The sequence below is a fragment of the Herpailurus yagouaroundi genome, unplaced genomic scaffold (assembly GCF_014898765.1).
Source record: "Herpailurus yagouaroundi ecotype Mexico unplaced genomic scaffold, PumYag 67793, whole genome shotgun sequence".
NCBI classification, from domain to species: domain Eukaryota; kingdom Metazoa; phylum Chordata; class Mammalia; order Carnivora; family Felidae; genus Herpailurus; species Herpailurus yagouaroundi.
This window is the reverse complement of record NW_024420586.1, coordinates 18,622,825-18,639,763: the sequence shown is the minus strand read 5'-3', so window position 1 is coordinate 18,639,763 and position 16,939 is coordinate 18,622,825. Positions and strand designations below refer to the sequence as shown.

The 16,939-nt window shown below is 40.9% G+C and overlaps 1 long non-coding RNA gene across 4 annotated transcripts in view; it reads right to left on the bottom strand.

The window, feature by feature from the left end:
• The window catches only part of LOC121026034 (uncharacterized), a 246,688-nt gene that overhangs the window by 117,689 nt on the left and 112,060 nt on the right, over positions 1-16,939 (bottom strand). For all 4 annotated transcript variants that reach the window (XR_005788234.1, XR_005788235.1, XR_005788236.1 and 1 more), the window contains exon 3: positions 16,038-16,126. This is a non-coding gene — a long non-coding RNA (uncharacterized LOC121026034). The remainder of the gene's footprint in view (positions 1-16,037; positions 16,127-16,939) is intronic.

Here is a 16,939-nt window from a genome sequence, read left to right as displayed (position 1 = left end):
GGTCATGATTTCATGGTTCGTGAGTTGGAGCCCCGTGTCGGGCTCTGTGCTGACAGCTCAGAGCCTGGAGCCTGCTCTGGATTCTGTGTCTCCCTTTTTCTGCCCCTCCCCTCCCCCTTCTCAAAAATAAACATTAAAAAAAATAAGAAAAAAAAAAAGACAAACAACCCAACTGAAAAAAAGGTGAAGATTATAAACTACAAAGAGGAGCAGTGCCTGGGTGGCTCAGTTGGTTGAGCATCCGACTTCAGCTCAGGTAATGATCTTACCATTTGTGGGTTCGAGCCCTGCGTTGGGCTCTGTGCTGACAGCTCAGAGCCTGGAGCTTGCTTCGGATTCTGTGTCTCCCTCTTTCTCTGCCCTTCCCCAGCTTGCACTCTGTCTCTGCCTCTCTCTCTGTCTCTCAAAAAAAAAAATAATAATAATAATAAGTTAAAAAAAATAAAAATAAATTACTAAGAGGAAATTCATAGAAAAGTGTAAATATATAAATACATAATTATAAATATCTAAGTAAATATATATGTTTATATATAAAAGTAAAAGTTAAAACTGGAGGAGGACAGTGGCTACTACCAAAGGAATAGAAAAGAACAAGTGTTGGTGAGGATGTGGAAGATTCGGAACTCTCCTGCACTGCTGGTGGGAATGTAAATTAGTGCAGCCACCGTGGAAAATAGTATGGAAGTTCCTCAAAAAGTTAAAAATAGAACTACCCTATGATCCAGCATTTCACCTCTGGGGATATACCCAAAAGAACTGAAAGCAGGGTTTCAAAGAGATAGTTGCACACCTATGTTCATGGCATCATTCTTCAAAATAGCTAAAAGATGGAAGCAACCCAAGTGTCCATAGACAGATGAATGAAGTGTGGTAGATAAATGCAACGGAATATTATTCAGCCTTAAAAAGGAGGGGAATTCTGAGTCATTCTACAATATAGATGAATCTTCAAGACATTATGTTGAAGTGAAATAAGCCAGTCACAAAAAAAGACAAATACTGCATGATTCCACCTGCACAAGGCATCTAGATTAGTCAAATTCATAGAGACAGAAAATGAAACGGTTGCCCAGGGCTGGGGGGAGGGAGTCATGGTGAATAAATGTTTAATGGCTACAGGGTTTCAGATTTGCAGGTGAAAACAGTTCTGGAGTTTGACTGCACAACAATACACTTACAAATGCTTAAGACGTAAATTTTATGTGATATATATTATTATTAGATACGTTGTATATATTGTTACAATATATATATTTTACCACAGTCACATTTTTTAAAAAGTTTATTTCATTTATTTTGAGCAAGTGCAAGTGGGGAAGGGGCAGAGAGAGAGAGGGAGAGAATCTGAAGTAGGCTTCATGCTGTCAGCACAGCCTGACATGGGGCTCGATCTCATGAACGAAACTGGGAGACCATGACCTGAGCCAACATCAAGAGTCGGACACTTAACCGAATGAGCCACCCGGACACCCCTATCACAATTAGAGATTTTAAGCATACACACACACAATAATAACAGGATACCATTTTTCACCCGTCAGGCCAAATTTAGAACTAATTTTGACAATGATGTATGGAAATGTGTACTTGCTTTAATTACTGGCTAGAGGGAGAATTGGTATAGCATATTATGAAAGTAATTTAGTAGGATCTATTAAAATCAAAGATGCGCCTATTCTTTGGCACAGCCACACAATTTTGGGATTACAGCCTCCAGAAATAAATATACCAATATATAAGTATGCATGTGTAAAGATGTTTTTTGCAGTGGTCATAACTGGAAACAATCCCCTCAAAAGGACAGATGGTTGAATATTATGCAACTTTTTAAAGTAATAAGATCTACAATGATTGATCTGATAAGTATAAGATATTATTATTTTATTAATAATGATATGATATATTATTGTAAGATAATAAGCAAGTTGCACAGAAAATTATGATTCTACTTGGGTGAAAAGTGAATAAAAAAATCCCTATCATCTTTTTACATGCTGTGATGGTTAATTTGATGGGTCAATTTGGCTAGGCTATGGTACCTTGTTGTTCAGTCAAACTAGTCTAGATGTTACTGTGAAGATACTTTTTTAGATGTGATTAATATTTAAGTCAGTAGACACTGAGTGAAACAGATTACCCTCCACAATCTGGGTGGGCCTCATTCAATGAGTTGAAGGCTTTAAGAGAAAAGACTTCCTCTGAAGAAGGGGAAATTCTCGCAACTGCAACATAGAAACCCTGCCTGGCCTGCCCTGTGGAATTTGGACTCAAGATTGCAACATCAACTCTTACCTGAATTTCCAGCCCGGTAGCAAATTCTAAACTTGCCAGCCCCCACAGCTGGGTGACCAATTTCTTAAAATAAACCACCTCTGTGTGTGTATGTATCTGATGCATATGTATTTATATACATACAGACAAATACTGCATGATTCCACCTACGCAAGGCATCTAGATTAGTCGAATTTATAGAGACGTTAAATGGAATGGTTGCCAGGGGCTGGGGGGAGGGAGTCATGGTGAATAAATGTTTAATGGCTACAGGGTTTCAGATTTGCAGGTGAAAACAGTTCTGGAGTTTGCACAACAATACACTTACAAATGCTTAAGATGGTAAATTTTATGTGATATATATTATTAGTACATATGTTATATATATTGTTACAATATATTGTATATATATCCTACATCCTGGAAGGCAACATTGTATTGGGTTAGGGGCCCTAAGTTCTCAGATACCAGCAAAAAAATTTTTAAGTATCTATTGCATGTCAAGGATTGAACAAGACTGGAAATACAAATGTCAAGAAACCGTGGCCTCCTTGGAGAGCTCTGGAACTTGCAAGAACTGGTACGATCAAAACGTCTGCATCTGTGGATTCTTACTGTGCACTAAGTGAATTAAATCTTCTTTGCTCTAACTGGTCTCCGAAACTGTCATCCAGCATCCTGGGTGATCCTGAAAGGCCAGCTGGGAACTGTGCCAACATACATAGAGAAATGCCTAGAACAATAGGGGTACAAATTATGCTTTGATGGAAGTTAGTGGCATTTCTCCTAGTTAAGTAAGCACAGTTTTATCACTCAGATGGAAGGATTGAGTTTGGGGGTCTGATGAGTTTTCTCTTTGAGGATCTCTTTGGAGTTCATTTCCTAATGTGAGCACTGTAGAGGGAGATTAGAGAACTGTACAAAAAAGCCATCAAGTAAATCACAAGTGTGGGACTAGAATGCAGGCCTGTGATGACCAGCTATAAAGGTTTGTTGGTGCATTTTCAGTCTGGGTTTGTAAGATTAGCCCTCAGGAGGCTGTGGTTATTTCTGCTGCATGGTTACACTTTAGAATCATCAGAGGCCTTTTAAAAATAACATTCCCAGGACCCTTCCCTGGAGATTCCGATTGAGTATGTCTTCTCTCCTCACCTTCCTCATGAGAATTCACCTCTCAGATCTCTCTCCGACTGCAGAAGTGTAACCGACCATGGGCATTGGCTGCAGCCTCTGAAATCTGTCACCACGTTGGTACAGAGGCCATGCTTCCCACAGGCCACGCTTCCCACCGGCTGCTCCCAGCGAGTGACTAAGGCACGGCTGTTCCTGAGAAACATGGGAACCCCTCTGACAGGTACTTTGGCTCAAGGACTCCCCTTTGGCATTGTCAAACCCTCCTTAGATTGAACTGCAGTCTCTAAGATGCTTCTACCTGAACTTCCTTCTTTTCTCCTTTCTCCTTCACTGGTCAGGCCTGCAGTGAGGAATGCTAGGCTTCCCAGTCTTTTCTTTTCTTTTTTTAATGCTTATTTATTTATTTTGAGAGGGAGAACACGAGTGGGGAAGGGGCAGAGAGAGACAGAGGGAGAGAGAAAATCCCAAGCAGGATCCATGCTGTCGGCACAGAGCCCAACGCAAGGCTTGATCCCACAAACTGTGAGATCATGACCTGAGACGAAACCAAGAGTCAGATGCTTAACTGACTGGGCCACCCAGGCCCCCTCCCCCAATGTCTCTTCTATCTCCTGCATGCATTTTCTCTCACGGGTGTTTTCATTAATAAATTTCTTGTATGTTTTATCCTGTATTTGTGCCTGCTTCTAGGTAGATGGAAACCATTACAGCCCCTTCTCTTTCTTCCTCCCTCCTTCTCTTGCTTCCTTCTGTCTGTACTCTGGGCCAGCCACACTGGAGGTGCATAGATTAATACTGTATGGTCCCTACTGTCAAGGTTCACACAATCTATTAAAGGAGGCAGACCCAAATAAATAATTATGGCACAGTTGAGACAAGGACAATGCATATGCACAAGGATATGCATAAGGCATTAGCAGGATCCAGAGAAGTGGTATCTAACCCACCATGGAGCTAAAATGGAGAAAACCATTGAGTAAGAGTCAGCAGGAAAAAGGAGCTGAACAGAGGGAGGGGTAAAAAGACATTCCTGGTTGTTGTGCTGCAGGGGTGGATGTTTTCAGGCAAAGTGGCTTTGCATGACACTTTACACTAGATGGACATATAACAAGCCCTTATTTTGTGGCTTGACCATGATGCCTTCCCATTACACGGCATTACACAGAGCTGGTGTCTGGGGAGACGTGGAAACCAGTCTTCCCAGGGGCTAAGGAACTGCACTAGGAGCAAAGGGATAAGTGTGCTGCCCTTCTGTGTCAGGCCTTGTTCCCCAGAAGTAGACCCTGAGATGTCAATTCTTGTGCAAGTCATTTATTAAGGAAGTGCTCCCAAGAGAAACTGGCAAAGGAGTGGGAGATGCTAAAGAGATAATGGGGAGAAGCCAGCCTCAGCCTAAACACACAGGGGAGTCTGAAATGTACAGTGGATTCTCATTCTCTCTATAAAGTCACCATGAACACTGAGTTAGCGAACACTGAATCATTGTTCCCAGGTGAAATACGAGGTTTAGGTTCCTGTAAGTCTCTGGTCACATGTTGGCAACTGTTCAACGCACAACCTTATTTTATGTGTTTAAAGACCTTGTTTAATGTATGCCATCAATCATTAATTGATTCATTAACATTGAACTCATGGCACTATAGTTCATGCCTGAACAAAGCTTCTGTAACACTCATCTTTTCTCCATAAGGCACATCACAGCCTTTTTGTGCTTAGGAAGAGTAGATGGCACTTTAGCACTATGCTTAGGGGTCATTTTTTTAATGTTTGTTTAATTTTGAGAGAGAGAGAGTGCAAGCAGAGAAGGGACAGAGATAGAGGGAGGCACAGAATCAGAAGCAGGCTCCAGGCTCCGAGCTTCAGCACAGAGCCCGATGTGGGGCTTGAACTCACAAACCATGAGATCATGATCCGAGCTGAAGTTGGATGCTTAACAAACTGAGCCACCCAGGCACCCCTACAGGGGTCATTTTAAGCAGCAAAATCACCAACAAAATCACAAAAGTGAGGAAAACATAGTACTAAATAGACTGTGAAAAGAACACTTGTTTACAGTATAAAAGTTGAAAAAAGAGGCAGAGTGTTGCCTCATTCTGTGCATGTCCATGAATGAATGTGGAACTACCATACACGTGGACTTGGGGGTTACAAATAAATTTTAGTGCATCAGAAAATTTGCAAATATGGGATCTATGAATTAGAGAATCGACTGTAAATACTCCTTCAAGTTTATCCCTCCTCTGGACTATTATACCCCTGTACCATCATTCATCCCACCCTGGCTAGGCCTATGGGGGAGTGGGGGTAGGGGGCAGGAGTAAGTCCTGGGCCCTTCTGGCCCTCTGCACCTGTATCTGGGAAAAGTGGCTCCAGTAGCAAATGCTGCAGATGGGCTCACAGACAGGGTAAGAGATCCAAAGGCATCTGGCAAGAGCAGATAGTTTCCACAGTATGCTCTGGTTCAGGTCACAGGAATACCACTGATGGGCAGAGATAATCCCCATGGGGGAAGAGCAAATCTGTACTGTTGACTGGGCTCTACACCAAGCCTGGGATAGCAAGTAACCCTGGACCAGGCTGCATTGCTGTTGCCATGATGAGCACATTGCTTGTCTCCTTGGCTATAACATCTGTTATGACAGAAGGGACCCTGTTTTGTTCCCACTGACCTCACCAGGGCATTGCCAGTACCTGATATTCAATAAATATCTGAGGAAGTGATAAAGACAGCAAATGTCATCCATAATCCCACCATCCAAGTGGAACTGTATTCATCCCTGGGTCTTTCCTTTGTACATGGGTAGGGCTAGGAGCCCTGACCACAAACTTCATCTGGCCTAAGGTGAGGGGATCGCTTCAAGGGTTGTGAGGAGGCCAATGACTCTGGAGGGAACCCCAATTCTTATGCACAGGTCACCACTATTGTGATCAGGGGACTCTAAGCAGATAATTGGGTGGTAAGAACATTTTTTCTTTTTTTAAACACGGATTCGTAACTTTACTTTCTAAGAGTTATTGTGCATATATATATATATATATATAATAATATTGGATCAAGTCATTCATATATAAACAATAACTCTTAGAAAGTAAAGTTATATATATATATATATACAATATTGTTATATATACATAACAATATATAATAAAGTTATATATATATGCATATATATATACACACATATGTATATATATGTGTCCCCCTCAAATTCATGTGTTGAAGCCCTAACCCCTAGTATCTCAAAATGTAACCTTATTTGGAGATAGACTCTTTTTTTTTAAACTGCTTATTTATTTTTGAGAGAGAGACAGAGTTCAAGTGGGGGGAGGAGCAGAGAGAGAGGGAGACACAGAATCCAAAGTAGCTCCAGGCTCCAAGCTGTCAACACAGAGCCTGACATGGGGTCAAACCCACGAACCATGAGATCATGACCTGAGCCAAAGTCAGATGCTTAACCAACTGAGACACCCAGGTGCCCCTGGAGATAGACTCTTTAAAGAAATGATTAAATTAAAATGAGTTCATTAGGGTGGGTGCAAATGCAATATGACTGGTGTCTTTATAAAAAATAAAAAGAAATTTAGACAACAGACGTGTACACAGGGAAGATGATATGAACAGACACAGGACAAGATGGCCACATACAAGTTAAGGAGAGAGGCTTAGAAGAAATCCTTTCTGTCTTGGTCCACAGACGGAATCAACCCTATCAACACCTTGATCTCAGACTTCCAGCCTCTGAGAACTATGAGAAAATAAACTTCTGTTGTCTAAGCCAAAAATAAAAATAAAGTGCAGACAGAGAAAGAGAAGTCCTCAAACAACAAGAAAGGATGGTTCATGACATATTAAAAGGAAAAAAAAAAAAAGAAAGTAAATGTTATCAAAACACCTGAACTAACCTTGAATCCTTACTCTCTGATAGGCATTATTCTAAATTCTTTATATGCAACAGGGTGCCTGGGTGGCTCAGTCAGTTAAGCGTCTGACTATGGCTCAGGTCATGATCTCATGGGTTCGTGAGTTCAAGCCCCGCACAGGGCTCTGCACTGGCGGTGCAGAGCCTGCTTGGGATTCTCTCTCTCTCCCTCATTCTCTGCCTCTTTCCCACTTTCACTTTGTCTCTCTCAAAATAATAAATAAACTTTAAAAACAAACTAAATATGAATAAATTCTTTATATGCAACAATTCATTCACCACAGAGATGCTCTGTGGTAACCTGTACAAGATGCTCTTGGTGCTCTACCCTACACCCTCAGGCCCCCACTTCCGTGTACTCCAACTACCTGAATCTGCCAAGGGTTTGGTCCACAGTATGGCAGCCTGGAAGTGCCAAAGTGCCAAGGATTTTGACAGTCTCTTGAGCAACCCTCAACCAAAGGCTATGGCTTGTTAGTGTATAAATACCCCGGCTCCCTCACTCCCAATGTCGGAAGACTCTGAGGGTCATGTTCTATACCTTTTCCCAGAGTTCTACAATGGGATTAGGCCCCAGTGGTCCAGAGTTGTTTCTTGCTGGATAATCCACCATTTTATGACCTCCCTTCATGGACTAACTCCCCTACCAATGTTTTCCTTTATCTCCCAAATAAACTATTTGCTCTTAAACCCTTGCCCCACAGCCAGCTTCTGGAGAATCCAAACTAAGATATAAAAAAAAAAGAACATAGAATATCTGAGAACTAACATTTAGAATATAAACATATAAATGCAACTGAAAAACAATCACCAATATGTAATGGTTGCCAGTCACCAACTCTCCAGGCTTGACAAGAATGTGTATTTAAACTCACATTAAATCTTTTAAAAGGCAAAACTCTTCCAAGATAATAAACACCACTCAGAGATTTCTTACTCTACCAGGCATCAAAGCCTTTTTTCCTCTTTTAATTTAAAGGGAAAAAACAAACCCTCCAAATGTCTACCCAGAAATATTAGCTTGAAAAGAGCCCAACTTTGCTTTTCTAAATCCTCTGTAGTTAAAATTAGATACATCTGTTACCTGATTTTAGCGGGATCCTAACTCCTTCCATTCACAAATCTGAGCTCACTAGAAAATAATATTTTATAAATCATGTTTTAAGAGACCACAACAAAGACAAAAATATATTAAAATAGTGTCTCCATGCACAGTCTCTCAACTTACTAAGCTGCTTTTGTAAACACTGGAGAGTAGAAATCCTACTGATATGTTCTATGTTTTGTATTGATCATGCTAATCACAGTTTAATGAAATTTTTGCTATGTTGCAATTTTTTAAATGTGTCAGAATATACCAGCAATCAACAAAAATAATGTTAAATATAAAGTCTTGTACTGAATTTTTAAAACAATAACACTATAGTAGGATAAGAATAGGGGAGAAAATTAATGAAATGATTGAGATTTTGTTCATAGTCCCTGATTATTTCCATCAGTGGCCATTCATTTGTTTAAAAGGGCTTTTGCGACTCACAGTTAGGATAAAATTTCATAAGTCTTCCATTTTGTACAAGGCAACCTGGTTCAGTCAACATTTCCAATTACCAGCCACACTGTGGGCTCTATTAAACAAATAAAAACTCTTGGGAATATATAAACAGAAATATAAGTTAAATATCTGCTTGTAGATTCCACTTGATTAGGGTGAAATGTGCAGTCCACGATATTTGGGACAGCTTCCTATTTAACTGATAAATGTTGCTAATAAAGCTGTTCCTACTGTCCTGCATGAAAATGTGTATGTTGAAAAAATTATGAAAGAAGGTATTTTTAGCCCAGGAGATAGACTCTACATATTGAGGTCTGTAAAAGCCTTTCATATGGAGAAGAATTCTTGCCATTGTATTTGAGACATTATGACACACACAAAATATCACTTAATATATTTGAGGCCATAACTTTGGGCTTTTATTTTCTTTTCATTCAGTTCAATAAACTTTAATGTTTCAATCTCTACTTTTGTAGATATGCCCTGGTAAACTCATTTCATATGGTTTTAAATCCCCTTTTATATGGTTTGGCTCATAGATACTATATATATATATATAATGTTTATTTTGAGAGAGACAGAGAGAGAGTGTGTGTGAATTGGGAGGGGCAGAAAGAGAGGGAGAATCTCAAGCAGGCTCTGCACTGTCAGCACAGAGCCCAGGTGGGGCTCGAACTCATGAAACCATGAGATCATGATCTGAGCCGAGATCAAGAGTCAGACGCTTAACCAACTGAGCCACCGAGGTGCCCCAGATACTATATTTTCATTAAAAAATCAGATAAAATAGCACGGAAACTGTAATAACAACCATTACAAAAGCAACAAAGGCTAACATTTGTTCAATGCTTACTGTATGCAACATATTCTTTATATACACTAGCTCATTTCAAGCTTATTAACGACTCTATGAGGTATTATTATTATTATCCCTATTTTAGAGATGAGAAAAATAGGCACAGAGAGCTGAAGAGCTTGCCCAAGGTCACACCACTGGGGATGGCAGACTCCATCCCAGCATCCTAGACAAACCCTTGGTGCTAGCTTGTAGTTAGCCATAGCTGAGCCAGCAAAAATCAGTTGTCTAAAGTCAGTACTGAACAAATATGAGACAACAAACCTTGGTTTGTGTCTATACTTCTCAAGAGATGATGTTCTTAACGACCTTTGTTTTACTTTCCAAACGGTTTTACTTGTGCTGCCTTTGAAGCCAACTTCATGTCAAAGGGATTAATCACACTAAAGAACTAAGTCTAGAGGCAGGGTTCATTTGGTTTTGCCAAACTCTGAGGATGCTAAAGGTTGGCTGAGGGGATTTAGGAAAGGAGCTGACAACATAATTTTTTAGCTTCTTTAAAAAAATTAATCGAAGTACAGTTGGCATACAATATTAGGTTCAGATGTATAACATGATGGTTTGACAATTATATACTTTACAGCAAGTCTAGTTGTCATCTGTTACCATACAAAACTGTTACAATCTTGATTACATTGCCTATGCTGTACTTTTCATCTCCATGACTTATTTATTTTATAACCAGAAGTTTGTACCTTTTAGTCCCCTGCATTTATTTTCCAACCTCCTACCTCTCTCCCCTCTAACAACCACCAGTTTGTTCTCTGTATTTATGAGTCTGTCTCTGTTTTTTTTGTTTATTTGTTTGTTTCCTTGTTTGTTTTGTTTTTTAGATTCCCATATGAGTGAAATCATATGGTATTTGTCTTTCTCTGTCTGACTTATTTCGTTAGCATATTATGGACCCTCTAAGTCCATCCATGCTATTGCAAATGGCAAGATCTCATCCCTTTTCATGGCTGAGTAATATTCGGTGTGTGTGTGTGTGTGTGTGTGTGTGTGTGTGTGTGCATGTGTGTGTCCACATCTTCTTAATCCATTTATCTATGGTGGACACTTAGGTTGCTTCCATATCTTGGCTATTGTAAATGATGCTGCAATACACATATAGGCATATATCTTTTCAAATTAGTGTTTTCATTTTCTTTGGATAAATACCCAGAAGTGGAATTGCTGGATCACAAGGTAGTTCTATTTTTTTTCGTATTTATTGATTAATATTTAGAGAGAGTGAGCACAAGCAGGGTAGGGGCAGAGAGAGAGGGAGAGAGATAATCCTAAGCAGGCTCTGTGCTATCAGCGCAGAGTCCAACACGGGGCTTGATCTCATGAACTTGAGATCATGACCCAAGCTGAAATCAAAAGTTGGATGCCCAACTGACTGAGCCACCCAGGCGCCCCAAGGTAGCTCTATTTTTAATTTTTTGAGAAACCTTTATACTGTTTTCCATAGTGGCTGCACTAATTTACATTCCTAACAATAGTGCACTTAATTTATTAACCCCTGTCTTGCCTGATTCTTCTAGTCTATCTTTTACAGCTCTCAACTACCACTATAGTAACCTGGATAATCTTCTCCAAAGAGATCAGGTCCTAATCCCCAGAACTTGTGAATGTTACCTTATTTTGAAAAAGGGTCTTTACAGCTGTGATTAAGTTAAGGATCTTGAGATGAAGAGACTGTCCTAAATTAGGTAGGTGGGCCCTAAATGCAATTGCATTTATCCTTATAAGAGGGAGGGGCAGAGGGAGATTCTACACACACAGAAGGTAATGTGAAAACAGAGGTAGAAATTGTAGTGATGTGGCCACAAGCCAAGGAAGAAATGCCAGCAGCCACAGACGCTGGAGGAGACAGGAAAGGATTCTTCCCCTAGAGCCTCTGGAGGGAGCATGGCCCTGCCCACATCTTGACTTTGGCCCACTAATACTGATTTCAAACCAAAACCGTGAGAGAATAAATGTGTGTTGTTTTAAGCCATCAAGTCTGTGGTCATTTGTTACAACAGCCACAGGAAACTAATACAGCCGATGATCCTCGCTGAGACCTTATGTTCCAGCTTTGAAGAAGAAACCGAAGTCCTGTTTTAGTGTGTGGTTTTATCAGGAAAACAAGCATCTGAACTGTGATCCAGGATTTTCCTCAGTGACTGACGTCAGCACAGAACATCACTGGTGTGGTACGTGTGTCGGGGGGCACTTCTTAAGCCACGTGTCCCTTTTTAGCTCCTGCTGCCTGCTGCCATCGCTGCTGCCTTGGGTTATCCCACCCGCACAACCATCCTATGACCTTGGGAGATCAAGAAGAGAGTCACTGGGTCCCAACGGATGGGAAATGCCTGATTTCAAATGTCATTGAGGTGGTGTGTAGAGAGGTCAACAACATGGACCTAGGAACAATGTGTGACGTCCTGCCTCAGGCTCATTTAACAAACAAACACTTTTTCCATGCTGTTTGGCTGCCTGGTGCCTCTGCCCACCCTCCCTGTGTTAGGATGATTTTGGACATCCTGCCTCCCAAGGCAGAAGGCAAACACTTAGTTTCTCAGATATACTTGCAGCTATGTGTGTGTATGCAATGATGCTCCCATAAGCGTTTGCTTTGGAAGACAGTGAAGGTGGAGGGATGGCACAGAATCCATTCTAGTGAGGGCAGTAGAGCCTGAAGAAGAGACTTCCAGCCTCCGGGGCAGTGGTGGCAGAGAGCCTAGGGGGAGCATCCCATGCCCAGCACCAGCCCCGTAAGCTACAGAGCTCTCGCCCAGCAGTGGGAGCAGTCTGACAGTACAGTTCAGGCTTACAGGCCTGATTCTCTCACCACCCTAGTGATTCTGTGAGCCCCCTCTTACTACCCCTCAATATATTCCTTTTTGTTTAACCTATCAGGATGGATGTTGTTTGCAACAAAGAACCTGCCTGATGCGTCTGCCTTGTGGTTGTGTATTCCCACCATCACTGTGTGGGTGCTTCAGACACAAGATAGGCCTGGTGGGGACTGTGAGACTTGGTTTTCCTGATCCCTACTTCCCGTAACCCAGCCTTCCATAGCTTATCAGGAGATAAGTGGTAGCTCAAGACAGGCAGGAATTTGGGATTTTGAGATCCTGAACAGATCAGCTCTTAAGGCTGGTGGGATTTGGCAATGAGCACAAAAGTGCACGTCGGCCCTTGTGTTCATTTGGTGAGGCCTGTCCCAATGCGCTGTAGGAATGAGAGCCTCGCCCTATTCCACAGCCCCTCAAAGGTGGCAGGACTGCCCCAAACATGTTACACCATGGTGCCAGGGACACAGATCTCTCTAACTGAACTTATTTCTCTCTCTCTCTCTCTCTGTTTAAAATGTTTATTTCTTTATTTTGAAAGAGAGAGACTTAGAGAGTGAGCAGGGGAGGGGCAGAGAGAGAGGGAGACAGAGAATCCCAAGCAGACTCTGCACTGCCATTGCAGAGCCTGACACGGGGCTCAATCTCACGAACCGTGCGATCGTGATCTGAGTCGAAATCAAGAGTCGGACACTTAACCCACCGAGCCACTGAGGCGCCCCTGAACTTCTTTCTTTTTTTTTTTTAATTTTTTTTTTTTAACGTTTATTTATTTTTGAGACAGAGACAGAGCATGAACGGGGGACGGTCAGAGAGAGGGAGACACAGAATCCGAAACAGGCTCCAGGCTCTGAGCCGTCAGCACAGAGCCCGACGCGGGGCTCGAACTCACGGACCGCGAGATCATGACCGGAGCCAAAGTCAGCTGCTCAACCGACTGAGCCACCCAGGCGCCCCCCTGAACTTATTTCTTAATTCACACAATTAATGTCCTTATCAGATGCCACCTGACATCATGGTCTGGTTGTTTCACTGATACCTAACAAGACTGAAAACTCCTTGAGAGTGGAGCCCCATCTCCTCCTTCTCTTGGCTCTTTGTGGTGCTTGGCTCGGAGGTGAGCACACAGGCATGGTGCAGCACCACTGGATGTGAGAGCACGAGAGGCAGAGAAGCAGCCTTCACGTCAGTCAACCCTTTCTGTTCATATTGCCCTCTGAAGAAAAAGGATGTGATGACATTGGTGAGCACAACTTCCTTGCTGCTTCTGAATTCTCAAGAGGAGTGGCAACATTTTCCTGAGACCAGAGCTCTGGGGACAACCCCTGAGACTCCCTTTCACCCTCACACTGTCACGAGACCTGAATATCCCATTGTGTAAGGGCCAACTTCTTTTTTTTTTTTTAATTTAAATTCAAGTTAAATAACTCTACAGGCTTCAGGAGTAGAACCCAGTGATGCATCTCTTACATAGGATACCCAGTGCTCATCCCTAAGAGCGCCCTCCTTAATGCCTATCACCCATTGAACCCATCCCCCTACCCATCTGCCCTCCAGAAACCCTCAGTCCGTTCTCTGTATTTAAGAGTCTCTGATGGTTTGCCTCCCTCTCTGTTTTTATCTTATTTTTCCTTCCCTTCCCAAGGGCCAACTTTTAATTGATGATCCATTCACAACTAGTTGTTACAATCAAAAATGTACTTTAAGGGTTTATCCTCATGATTAAAAACTGTTGCACTTGTCATTTGTGTTTAGAATTCTGAAGGCTTCGTGGGAATTATTGATTTTTCACTGGCACCTGTCATTCACTTTATGCAAGTTGGTGGGAAAACTGTGGTTTAGTTCCTCACCTTCCTTTCAGTGTAGATAGTCATATAATTACATAATTCATAGAATGAATATAGTTGGAATTCCAGAACTATATACAGTTCCAACTGTATATGATAAAATGGTATCTTCATGCAAATTTGAAAATAGCACACTTTTTCAATTTATTTCACCAGTCTGGACCTCATGCCTATGAGATGGTGTTTTTGGTTTTACATTCTAGGAATTCTGTTAGGTTAAGCCTGGAATCACCTGGCTTGTAGTTTAAGTATTGGTTCATTGGAAACAAGTCGGGTGTCCATCCTATTTCCTACTGTATTGTAATTTTTATTCTTGCTTCTTAACCTTATTATGGTGCCCCTCCCCCATCCTGAACAATTATATATCTTTTTTGTCGGTAGTGGCTTCCATGATAAAGCAATATATCATCCCACCAGAGAGGTTCTGGATTTATTTCTTTATTAGCTGCTGAGCCAAGAACATTATAATGCACAGGGCGAATATAATAAGAGCTACATGTGGGACTGTTAACCTGGCAGGGCCTCACACAAAGGCAGTGAATTATTATTCCTGTCAGCCATTTGAAATGTGACTGCATCCACAGGGAATAACATGACCCTTTAACTCCACTTGGTTAAGATATTTACTTCTCTGCCCTGTCTTCAGCCACCAATCCATCTTTTAGAATAGTGACTTTCAAGCTTTTCTGAGCTCAAACCACAATAAGAAATACATTTGATACTGCGCACGTGCACACACACACACACAGGAATATACACACACACGCATGCACAGGAATATAAAACCAAGCCATTTAACAAAATAATATTTACTCTCACTACTTGTGATAAACGTTGATAATTTCTACTCTCTTCTAATTAATAAGATAATTGACTGATACCAAATCAATTTCAAAGACCTACTAATGAGCCTTGAACCACAGCCCAAAAAACACAGTTTTAGAATCTATTTCTCAGGTAGTCAAATTACAAATCAGAAGTATCTTCATTTCCTCAACTCCGTTTTGTTATTTCCTCTGGGACTTACTTCCATATTTCTAAGTAACAATATATTGTTTATATATATTTATATTATATATATTTTGTATATATTATATATATATATTTTTGTATATCTATATATATTATATATCTATATATTTTCTTCTTATGGAAAATGAGGACTTAGCTCCCTTTTGTGTACCTTCTTCAAATATTCACATATTTCCCCTCCTTACCTCCCAATATATCATGAGTTTCTGATTAAGTCAACATTCATTATTTATATTATCATGGTTGTATGTATCAGTCAGGGTCCCAGCAAAAAATAGATGGCACACTCAAATAGGGTAATTGGAGAAGAATTAATAAGGGACCATTTGTAAAAGTGTGGGCAGGATACAGGAAAACCACAGGAATAGGGCTGCTAGAACTGTAGGGGCTCCGTTACCACACCTGGGCGCAAAGGACCTGGAGATCTAGAAGTGTATAGAGAGAGCCACCTGATAGCAAATGTAAACATTTTGAGGGCATGCAGGCAGCCCTAGCATGAGACAATCATGCTAGGAAGACAGACAGGGAACCACATACCCTCGACTCAACTTCCTTCCTCCCTCTGATCTCCTGCTGAAGCTTCCCAGGGGAAGAACTCACCTGGAAGCCAGAGGGCATGGGGGCCTATTGGTGGAGTCCACAGAGGTCTGCTTCCAGGGCACAGGGCAGGTAGAGACGGTTGGATGAATCTGGAAGGCAAATTATGTAACTAGTATTCACAGCTGAGCACATTTAGTGTTTTTTATTTTCTTAAATAACTTGTATTTGCCTTGGAGTTAGTGGTTGGCTCTTTTTATGAAAAACATTTTTTTGGTTTTTATGTCTTAAATATATTTTTAATTTTTACTAAAGTTATCCAAACTCCTAGACAATCAATCAGTTCTACGAGGCTAATAATGAAAAAAAAGAACAGTCTTCCACACCCCATCACCTCCATTTTCCATTCCCCAAAGGCAACCATTTGCTTCCTTTTTAGCTGTTTCTTTTGGTATTTCCCTTCACATCACTAAATAACACACTTATAATGATAACTCTTGCTTTGTGTGGTATAGGCATTATCTACCTATGTCTCAATTTGAAAAATGAAGGTTTTTTGCTCTTGCATGGATTCCCCCTCCTTGGTCACCACATATAGCCACACTTTCCATTTCCCAAGCTTCCCAATAGAGATATATCATAATTGGGCTAAACCAATATTCATTCTTTATATTATTATGATTATGTAAATGTAATTCCTAGCTAAGCTATGTAGTACTCCACAATTACTTTTTTCTTTTTTTTTTTTTTTGAGAGAGAGAGAGTGCACGCAGGTGCACATGAGCACAAGTGGGGGAGGGGCACAGGGAAAGAGAAAGAGAGAGAGAGAATCTTTTTTTTTTGGAAAAGGATACTTTATTTATTTATTTATTTATTTATTTATTTATTTATTTATTTTCAATATATGAAATTTATTGCCAAATTGGTTTCCATACAACACCCAGTGCTCATCCCAAAAGGTGCCC